The sequence below is a fragment of the Grammomys surdaster genome, unplaced genomic scaffold, assembly GCF_004785775.1.
Source record: "Grammomys surdaster isolate TR1022 unplaced genomic scaffold, NIH_TR_1.0 61, whole genome shotgun sequence".
NCBI lineage: Eukaryota > Metazoa > Chordata > Mammalia > Rodentia > Muridae > Grammomys > Grammomys surdaster.
The window spans coordinates 10,590,199-10,601,900 of record NW_021604563.1 but is presented as its reverse complement, the minus strand read 5'-3'; the positions used below and the strand labels follow the sequence as shown (position 1 = coordinate 10,601,900).

Here is an 11,702-nt window from a genome sequence, read left to right as displayed (position 1 = left end):
CATAGTACACTTTCGCTGTTAGTGTATGTAAAATTTCAAAACTGACAACTGCTGTGTGGAACAATCACTGAGAGTAACTATGTGGGACTGTGAAAGGATAGCTTGGTTCTGGTCGAGCACAGACCTCAAACCCCGGTCCTTAATGGGACAATGGTAGGTATTTGGCTATGCCCCCAGACCCCAGGCTCCTGACACATGGCCAAAGAGTTCCATTGATCAGTGCCTTTCAGTCATGAAGGGCAATGCCCCTACTAGCCCCTCCACAGGTAAAGGGCATGACTACAGGCCTCAGGTCCTTGAGAGATTTCCATATTAATGAGATACCTAAAGGCCAGAGGGCATATCCAATTAAGCATTCTTTCATAGACCCTCCTTCCACCTCCCTCCCTATTTAACTCAGGTCTGTCTTGAGTTTTGTAGGGGTGTACAGCCAGATTCATCTACCATCCACCATGACAATAAAACTGGTAAAACCATGGAAATCTTTGTGTCTTCGGGGCCCCTCCATAGGAAACCATAGAGAAGTCCTTTAACTAATGAGCTGCCACAGCTGCTGCCTAATCTCCCGTGGAGGACTTCTCTGTGTATTGCAGCAGAGGCCAAAAATTCAAACAAGCTAGCTGAGGAGCCAATCCAGCCAAGCAAGTGCCCTAACAAAGAGTCTCTTTCTCGAGGGGCACTGTCGGGGCCTCCTTCTCTCCCCTCATTCCTCTCAGGTCTCTGTTCTTCCTTGTCCCCCAGCGGCATCCAGGAGACCAAGAATGGAGACCACCAGCCTCTGGGTCCACTCAGGAGCCTTGCCCCCATGGGAACTTCAGACTGAGATCACTCCATGCCTGGGTGTTGCCCTGCAGCATCCTTCCGCACCCACCTGAGAGCTATCAGCCCCACAGAACTATACTTGAGATACTAAATTTTCTTCTCCAGCAGTCAGTAGTTTCCAGTATTTTTTGGTCTAGCAGAATCCCACAGAAATTTTGTCCTTCCATGTGAACATGTCTGTGGGAAAAGTGGCCAAGGTGGAGTCCTGGAGGCTTTCCACGCCATTGGGTTCCACAAACAGGAGAAAGGTCTGGAGTTCCAAAGGCTGGAAACTTTGGTGATGGCAGGTTCCAATGACACGAGAAAGTCTTTGGTTCCAAAAGGGATTATTTTCATGGAGGATGGTAGATGGATCTGGATGTACCCCCTGAAACTCAGGGAAGACCGGAGTTAAGTAAGGAGGAGAAAGGGGGAGGGTCTGGGAAGAATGCTTAATTTGCTCTGCCCTCTGGCCATCATTAGTATGTAAATCCCTAGGGCCTGAGGCCTGTAGTCACTCTACCTGTGCACTTTGGGAGGGGCTATAATGGCCTACGTGACTGAACAACGTAGGTCCATGGAGACTAGACTGTGTATCAGGACCTTGGGTTCTGGGGACGTGGCCAAACACTTGCCATTTCTCCCTTGGAGTCTCGGGGTTCCAGGCCCATGCCCATTCAAGAACCAAGATACTCTTACACAGTCCTACACATGTCCATTGGTATTACTATTTTATTGTCCTATTTAGGCAACCATTTCCATGAAAGACTGTTTCAAAGCAGAATTCCTGGTATTCTACTACTTAATTTTTTTTTTCAGTCTTCCTCTCCCATGACAATCTCTGTGACAGAGATGCAGAAGTTATGATGTACCTATATTCTTGGAGCAGGACTCCCCGTGAACTGTTGACCTCAGCATTGTATCTTATGCTTTTAGCCATCAAGGGAATCTTCTTTAAATCCCTGTCTTCTTGGAATACCTATGCTATATTGTTTTATAATTAATTATATGACAACAGATTCTGCTATACTCTGTGAATGAGGATTCTGAGTCTTAGAGAAGCTAATTCACTAGTTCAAAGGTATAGATACATGATAGCTCAAATAGTAGTATTTTTGATCAATAGAAAAATAAACCATGTATTCACAACAAAAGTAGAAATGCCATTTAATCTTCATGTTAGATAATGTGTACTTTCACTATATTTGTAAGAGACCTCTTCATCGTACATGTATATTTTCTATAATTCCATGTTGTCACACAGAATTAAATATTACCAAGAATAACCTAGAAATAAAAAAAATTCATAAAGCTTTATACTTTATATAACTGTAAAACTATGGTAGGATCTCTTTGCATAGTACCCTATCTCATGAAACAAGTGCATCATTTTATTTTCAGAATATTCAGACTTTTTAATTTACTGACACATAACTCTGCTAAAAATTCTCCAGGCTACATGTAGAGTTTGTATGCCACTAATCCTTTCCTTATTATAAATGAACCCAAGCTCATTAATTCTGAAAATAGTAATTTAGGTATGCTAAAGAAAGGTCACAAATAATTCCTTTAAGTAAAATGTAAAATTACATGAAGATATAGTCAGAGAGAACATATACATAATGTTTATTACAATGTATATTTTTACAATTGTTTTATTTCACCATAGTTATTTTTATAATTTTTAAAAATATATAAGTTTAATTTTAAGAAATTGCAAATAAAATAAGCATCAAACACCACAATTAAACAGACCTAAATTATATACCTTAATTTTTATAAAGTTAAGGAAGAAATGTTAGTGGTGGATAAATGCAAAAGATCTAATCAATAGTTCTTTCTCCCTAATCCCTCTCCCTTTCCCTCCCTCTCCCTCTTCCTTTCTTCCTCTCCTTCTCTCTTCCTTTCTTCTCTGTAACAGTGCCCTGTCTCCTGATACACCCCAGATGTCCCATGGCAACTTCCCTGGCCTCCATCCTTGGGGCCAGTGAATTCACCAGATAATTAAATAAACTTTCTACACACACACACACACACACACACACACGCATGCACGCATGCACGCACGCATGCATTCACACACACACACATGTATACATATATATATTTATATACACATATATATGTATATATATGATCAATAATAAAAGGATGTATAATTTTCTATGTTCAACTTATAGATTAAAATTCATCATATCTATGCAAATGTAGGAAAATTATATACATATACCTGTTTGATTACAGACATCCACTGTAAATCTGTGACATAGTCCAGTCAGGTAATGAATTATAACTGTAATTTCTAGCATATATACTGAATCCCTTAATATTTTTTCATGCCTTGATTATAATAACATGAGTAAATCTAGCCATCTGCCTATTAAGTATCCAACCTCAAATAGAAAGATAGCAGATAGAAAAAATTCCATCATTTTGATTATCTGTACTCAAAATTGAAGGATACAAACTTCAAGAGAGCCTTTAGTACAGCCTAATAATTACACTTCATTTCCTTTTCCAGTGGCCTCTGCAAACACCGATCTGACCATTTTTTTTATTTCTCAAATCTCCAAAATACTATATTCAACTCTAAATCACAATTAAATATCTTTGTTTCTTTTCTCTATGATATTCAACATATAAAAGACTCATGCTAGGCTCATGGGATGTTTAACTTTGAGCTGTTTGTTAAAGTCAACTCTGAAAATCCCAAATCAATACTAAATATTGACTGTGATATTGGTTGTTCACCAGATATCACTGAGGTGATGGTTATATTTTAATACCGTATACTTTGATCACAAAACATGAAGAAATCAAATGGAAGTCTGTGGGCATTTATGGAGGCTGAAAGAAGTTTTATCAGTTTTCTTCAACAATGGGGTTTATGTTAGATTGGCTATCCTCTAGTAGGGAATCCTGAACTCACATATATACAGGTAACTCTGAGTGAATCTAGTGGAGAAAGAAAGAAATGAAGGAAGGAGGGAAGGGGTGGACATCAAGCTGGGAGATGGATATGGAGGTGTTCCAGAAAACCTAGAGAGGAAGGTGGGAAGGTGATAGGATTTATACATTTTATATGTAGATGAGATCAACAAGTGGATTAAATAAGAGACAGAGATTTTCTTCATCTTTCTATGGTTCATTTTGTCTGCTTTGGCTATGCTCAGTACTCTGCTATATCATCCAAACTAACAAATATTCATGGGTAATATTTCTCATCATTTACAAATCCTCTGCTAAAAGAAGTTATCATGTACATCTTATTTCCTTTAGGGCCATATAGGTATAGTGTACCTAGAAGCCTTTTTTTTTTTCTTTCAGAGAGGTTCCTCAAAACCTTAGCTGAGCTTTAGGATTGACTTTTCCCATTACAGGTTTGCTTTGTACATTTTGTTCTACTTAATTTTGTTTAATTTGGGAACTAAACAAGAGTAACAACATATCTAAGGCTAGGGACTAAGAAACTGGGTCCTTCTGCTACATTATGATATAGGATATGTGATGTCATACCAAACACGTGGGCTATAGAGTAGATCAACTAACCAAAAAGTATTAATCAATTACAAGGAGAATCTTATCCCTTTTTCTTGTCTCTTGCTTTAAATAAATAGTTTACACATTAATTTGTTGTATGTATAAAGCCTGAACTACCTTGAATCACTCTGGCCTTCCTATTGTGTTGTACTTTTTAGTTTTGACCACACTACAGTATGTTCTATTATGTGGACCAGTTGGACCACCCAACAAGTAGTGAAGCATGCAGAGCCACCATGTGTTTTTATCTCTACGCAAAAAAAAAAAAAAAAAAAATTGCTCCCTGTATTTCACTTGAGAAATAATTTAGTATAGCCTTTAGAATCATTTTTTTTTTCAGACAAAAAAGACAACCTATCTCAGGTACAGGAGCAAGCTCAATTGATCCCAATGGTCTATAAAAATCTGATGAATGCTAATCCTAAAAACTAAAACGCTGAATTTTATTTTGTATCAGATATTTCATATTCAAGATGACATGTAGATATTAAGATATAAAGATTAGATTGAAACTTAAACATATGACTCCAGATTTTTCATTTTAGCTATTTCCTGTACTGTGAACGCAGAACAACTTTGTCACCTATCCTTGTTCCTGCTGAGCTTAAAATTTCATCAGATTGAGCTGAGCCAAATATAGCTCATCCATGCCAAGCAATAAAGGTTCCTACATAACTGTCTAAAATAGGAACTTTTTCCACATGTAAAGCATAGGAAAAAACTTTACATTTGAACAAAATAATGTGCCAATCAAAAACCATATGATTGAAAAACGGTGGGACACTTGGAAGTGCTGAAAATACATGTAAGAGCAAGGCAGTTTTTTGCAACTTAAAAGCAATCTATTTTGGAGCAAGAATCTCTCATGGCTTGGATCCAAATCTTAAAGTGACACATCCTTTCCTCACAATGGCCTTCAAACTTTTGTTTACAGAGTATGATGCTCAGATGCTAAAGCTAAATTTTCAAATTAAAAAAAACAACAATTTTTATCAACTCTTGATATAATCTCTTCTCACTTGGGTCTCACTAAAATTTCTCTGAAATAGCTCCCCAGTTAGTCAACTCACGAAAATGTATTCCCAATGTATATAAAACAAATTGCTAAGCAGATCATTGAGGAAAAAATTAATTTAGAAGGGCTCTATCTAAAACAAATATAAGTTAAATAAAATGTATTCTGCTGACAGATATAGTTTAGTAATAAAGAATAATTTTGAGTGTTTATACACACACACACACACACACACACACACACACACATATATATATATATATATATATATATATATATATATATATATATAATCTTTAGATAGTAGTTTTCTGTCACTCAAACATTGCTGACTGATTATAAAGTGAAATATCTATTTCAGATAAGTATTTTTGAAGCAATTTTTAAGAATGTGATTGATGAAGAAATGTGTCTGTTAAAAACAACTGACTTTTAAGTACAAGAGGGTACTTTATGAAATCAGTCTCTTTGGCTGGCAGGCAGAAGCTTGTCTTGTCCTTACAGTCTATTGGACATATACTAGGAAACTAGAGGTTTGTCACAGTATACTTTATTGCTACAATACCACAAAGAAAATGCCTTTCCAGAAAAGTACTTAGTTGGAAACATCATTTTTAGAAAGCTTATTTTGTACATCAGTATACAATGTGGTTATATATAAAACATTGTTCTCATTTGATAAGAACAATACCTTTAGGATGCAATCGATCAGGTACCCTATATAAGTGTTCTAGCATTTAGCTAGAGAAACAAGATGGAATCAACATGACTCTAGAACTCTCATTTTAAGAATATTACTATTATGTTCCTGTCTGCAAGCCTAAGAGAATATCACTAATAGTGTCAGGGTTTGGGTGGTTCTTATCCACAGGATATCTCTCAGTTTGAGGCAGGAATTGGTTGGGCATTTCTTCCCTCTCTGCTCTATATTTGTCCCTGCACATCATGTAGGCAGGACACATTTTGGGTCAAAGGTTCTATGGATGGATTGCTGTCTTTATTCCTCCATAGGGATTCCTATCTGACTATAGGAAGTGGTCACTTCTAGATCCATATCCCCCACTGCTAGAAGTCTCAGCTGGAGTTGCCCTCATAGAACCTTTGGGACCTCCCTATCCCAAGTCTCTAGTACATCCTAGAAATTGACCTCAACCACCCACTGCTGATTTCCCTTTCCTCTCCCCTACTTTGCCTACAACTGATTCCTCACCCAGTCCCCTACTAATCCCTGTACCACCCAGTTCCCTCCTTCCATCCACCTCAAATATCTATTTTCTTTCCCTTTCTGAGAAAGAGTCAACCATCCTCCTTTGGGTTATTTGGCTTCTTTGTGTCTGTTTATTATAATTTGGTTATCTTCTACATTACATCTAATATCCAATTATAAGTAAGTGCTTATCATTCATGTCCTTTTGGTTATGTGCTACCTCACTCAGGATGATGTTTTCTTGTTCCATCAATTTTCCTGTGAAATTCATGATTTCCCTGTTTTTAATGACTGAGTAGTATTCCATTGTGTAAATGAACCACATTTTCTTTATCTATTCTTCAGTTGAGATATAACTATCCTCTGAGAGGATTCACCCAGAAGCCAATATAAAAAACTATAGTGATCCACAGCCAAATATTACATTGAGTGTGAGAAGTCTTATGCAAAACTTGGGAGGACGACTAAGCGAGCTAAAGCAGACAGGGACTTCACAGAACATCAAACAGAGTCATCTAACCTGGACCCTCAGGGCTCCCAAAGACTGAATCACCAACTAAAGAGTAAGGATTGGACCTAGGTACCCTGCACATAGGAAGCAGATGAGCAGTTTGGTTTCCAACAACAGGAGCAAGGGATCTCCCTGAAACTGTTACCTGCCTGTTGGTAGATCTTTTTCTCCTAAATGGACTGCCTTGTCTGGTTTCAGTGGGAGATAATGTGAGTATTCTTGTAGTGAGTTGAGGTGCCAGGGGCGGTGGTAGTAGGAGGGCATTTAGGGGGAGGTGATACATAGAGTAAGGACTCACCATTTCAAAGGAGAAGCAGAGAGAAGATTGACAGAGGTTCTGATTTGGGAGTTACTGGGAAGATAGGGGGATCTGATACTGGGCTGTAAACTGAAATAATAAAAACCACATAAGTATAATATTATTATTAAAATTTCAAGAAAAGTTTACATAGAGTTCTTAATTAGTATTGTCTGGAGAAGTCATGAACATGTTTTGGCTATTCTATGTTTATGATTATTGTCTAGTATAATAACATTATATTTTTTATTGTTTTCAATGATGGAAACTTTTCTTACGTGTATACACATGTATCATATATATATATGGTATTATGTTGAATTCTGAATATTGTTTACAAATTGGATGTAGCAGACAGCAATCATATCTATTTGCTTCTTGTTGCCTTTTCTAAAAATATATTTTTTAAAAGATTTATTTATTTAATAACTGAGTACTCTATCTGTGTGTACAGCTGTGTACCAGAAAAGGGCATTGGATTCCACTATAGATGGTTGTGAGCCACCATGTAGTTGCTGGTAATTGAACTCAGGCCCTCTGGAAGCAGTCAGTTCTCTTAACCACTGATCCTTCTCTCCAGCCACTTAAAATTAGGATCTTAATTGAAATAGAATAACAGTTTTTTCCTCGCTTTCTCCCCTTAAACTTCTCTCAGCTACTCTCTTTAAACTCTTCTCATAATCTCACACATTCTCAATTTCTTAGCCTCTTTTACATAATTATTGCCTACATTTGTGTGTGGTAATGAATGTATGCATGTTTGTATGTATTTATATATATATAAATAAATATATAAATACAATCTACTAGTTCCACTTTTGTGGTTGGTGTATATATGATTTGACAATTGACCACTATGTATTGGACAACCAACAACAAACTTTATATCTGAGATAGGCTAGTAATTATCCTTCTCCCAGTAGTTACTAGCTGCCTGTTAGTTTTCTCTTTAGTAGTGGGAAAATACAACATATCCTCTCTACCACATCAATAAGTCCATTTATATTGACACCATTCTGGTTTTGTTTATGAAGCCATTTCTAGTAGTCACTCTTTCAAGGAAGACTTTCTGGTACTGTGGCTCTTACAATGTTCTGGCCTCTTTTTCTGTGTTCCCATCATTATAAATGTAGGAGTTGTAAAGTAGTTGTATCCGTTAGGTCTGGGTTTGTCCCCAGTTGTGATTATCTGTGATGGTCGCTAATTATTGTGAAGAGAGACTTTTTTGTTGACACTTGCCTGTGGTTATATACATAAAATTTAGAATACTGTAATGAATTATACTAGTCTAGCCAAATGGAGGTAGTAGATTTTCTTCTAAGTTCTATGACCTCGTTTGCACTGGGAAGTTGGCTAGGTTTTCAGTTCTAAGCATCATTTCTATCCTGTTGTTTGTGCCTTAAGTCCATTTATGTAGCTGTTGATTGCCACCAACATGTAAATGTCTATTATTGCATCTTTATGCATATATTAATACTGGTAATTTTTGTGGATCACAGGTGTTTCAAATTGGTACTACTCTGTGATTATTTCCTTTCCTTGGCAGCTTGCATAGTATTTTCTGGAGCCACTGAAGTAACTACAAGAACGAGGCTTTTAGGAAAGATCCAAGTGGAATCATTTGATTCTTCTGTCATAGTGACTTCAGCAAAAGGAGCCCACCCTATAACTCCAAGAGAAAACAATGGCTATGTCACTGATCTTGTCATCAACTAAAATCATCAAAGTCAAAATTTTATTAGAAATTCATGGGAAAATGTATGTGTAAAGAAAAAATAGTTTTAATTTTAATTTTTTGCTATTTGTTGATTTTTTATTTTTTATTGAAAATAGGTTTTTCACACAGCATGTTCCTATTATAGTATATTCTCCCCGAGCTCCTTCCAGTTAATCTCCAAGTCTCTTTCAACCCAAATCCACAACATTTATTATTCTCTCTCATCACAAAACAAATAGGCATCTAAAAATTAATAATAATATAAAATAAAAACCAATCCAAACAGTACAAAACAAACAAATCTAAGAAAAAAGCTGAAGAAAAGATAGAAATATTTTACTGTTATGCAACAATGTTTTGCACTTATTAAATAATAATTAATATATTGAATTTTTAGCCTTTCAATTTTTAAATTTTTTATTGGTTATTTTATTTATTTACATTTCAAATGTTATCCCCCTTCCAGATTTCTTCTCCCCAAACCACCTATCCCATCCTCCCTCCCCCTGCTTCTATGATGATGCTCCTCTACCCACCCTCACATCCCCACCTCACTGCATTAGCATTGACCTACACTGGGGCATTAAGCCTTCATAGGACCAAGGGCATTCCCTCCCTTCGATACCTGAAAAGGCCATCCACTGCTACAAATGCCGCTGAAGCCATGGGTAACTCCACTTGTACTCACTGGCTGGTGGTTTAGTCTCTGGGAGCGTTAGGGGGTCTAGTTGGTTGATATTTTTGCTCTTCCTATGGGGTTGCAAAACTGTTTGGCTCCTTCAGTTATTCCCTTAACTCGTGTGTGTTGGAGTCCCCGTGCTCAGTCAGATGGTTGGCTGCAACATCAACATCTGTATCAGTAAAGCTCTGGCAGAGCCTCTCAGGAGACATCCAAATCAGCCTCCTGTCTGTCAGCAAGCACTTCTTGACCTTAACAATAGTGACTGGGTCTGGTGGCTACATATAGGATAGATCTCCAGGTGGTGCAGTCTCTGGATGGCCTTTCCTTCAGTCTCTGCTCCACTCTTTGCCCTGTATTTCTTTAGACAGGAACAATTCTGAGTTAAAATTTTTGAGAAGGGTGGGTGGCCACATTCCCCAACCAGGGCCTTGCCTAACCTCCCCATATGGTCTCTACAGGTTCTCTCTCACCTTTGTGGGTTTTTCAGCTAATGACATTCCCCTGGGGTCCTGGGAGCTTCTTGTATTCCTGGTGTCTGGGACTTTCTGTAGGTTACCCCAGTTTCCCATCACCCATTGCTACACACTTCTGTTCAACTTCCTGACCCTCTGTACATCTCTCCAGTCTCCTCCCACACCTAATCCTGCCGCATCTTTTATTTCCTCTCTCTCTCCCCTCTTCTTCCCAAGTCCCTACCACCTTCTACCTCCTGTGATGGCTCTTTGTCATGTTAAATAAGACCTATATTTTGGATAAAGAAGTGAGCTGGAGCACCTGGCATGAGTTGAGCATCCCAACAGAGCTAATGCCTCCCTGCATTCAGTGAGAACCCATGCCCGGGGTGTGGTGTGTGTGTGTGTGTGTATGTGGAAGGATTCACCACAGTGTGTGGGAGGGCAAGCAAATGTGTATCTCCAGGAGAAGGTTGCTGGAGCAAGTGGGCGCTGTGCATGTGGCGTGCTTCTGCCCCATTGGTTTTCCCTTCGCTCCGATCACTGCTCCATGCCCTGATAGCAGAGAGCATCATATCTGCGCTGAAGGCCAAAGCCAGTAAAAAGGAGCGACTAGTCCTAAGAAAAAGAACAACATGAAGCAGTTGAACATATTGATGAAGTATAAAATGAAATAGACAGTCTTAATGAACAAGCCAGTGAGGAAAATTTGAAAGTATATCAAAAATATAAGAAACTCCCTCAACCAATTTTTTTCCGAAGAAGTCAGAGTTGATTGCCAAAATCCCAAATTTTGGGGTATTAATATCTGCCAACCATCCACAAGTGTCTGCACTGTTTGGGGAAGAAGACGAGGAGGCTCTGCATTATATGACCAGAATTGAAGTGACAGAATTTGAAGACAATAAATCAGGTTACAGAATAGACGTTTATTTAGATGAAAATTCTTACTTTGAAAGTAAAGTTCACTCCAAAGAATTTCATCAGAATGAGAGTGGTGACCTGTCTTCAAAGTCCACCGAAATCAAATGGAAATCTGGAAAGGATTTGACAAAACGCTTAAGTCAAACACAGAATAAGGCCATCAGGAAAAGAGCACTAAGAGCCAGAGAGAGTCTTCACCTGGTTTACTGACCGTTCTAACGCAGCTGCTGACGTTAGGAGAGATCATCAAAGATGTTTGGCCAAATCCTTTGCAGTATTATTTGGTTCCCAATATGGATGATGAAAAAGTAGAGGCAGATGATGATGATGATGATGATGACGACGATGACGACGACTACAACAACGACGACAATGATGAAGACGACAATGAAGAGGAAGGAGGATTGGAAGATACTGATAAAGATGATGAGGATGAAGGTGCAGAAGATGATGATGAGGGTGCAGGGGAGGAAGGAGAGGAGGATGAAGGCAAGGATGACTAGTACAGAAGATTGATGGATTCCAAACTTTTTTCTATTTTCTTTCTCTCTTTTA

General features: G+C 38.0%; 1 pseudogene; it reads left to right on the top strand.

Annotated features, from left to right (window-relative positions):
- Positions 1 to 11,650, top strand: part of LOC114626313 — a 24,696-nt pseudogene extending 13,046 nt beyond the window's left edge.
- Positions 11,651 to 11,702: the final 52 nt, after the last annotated feature.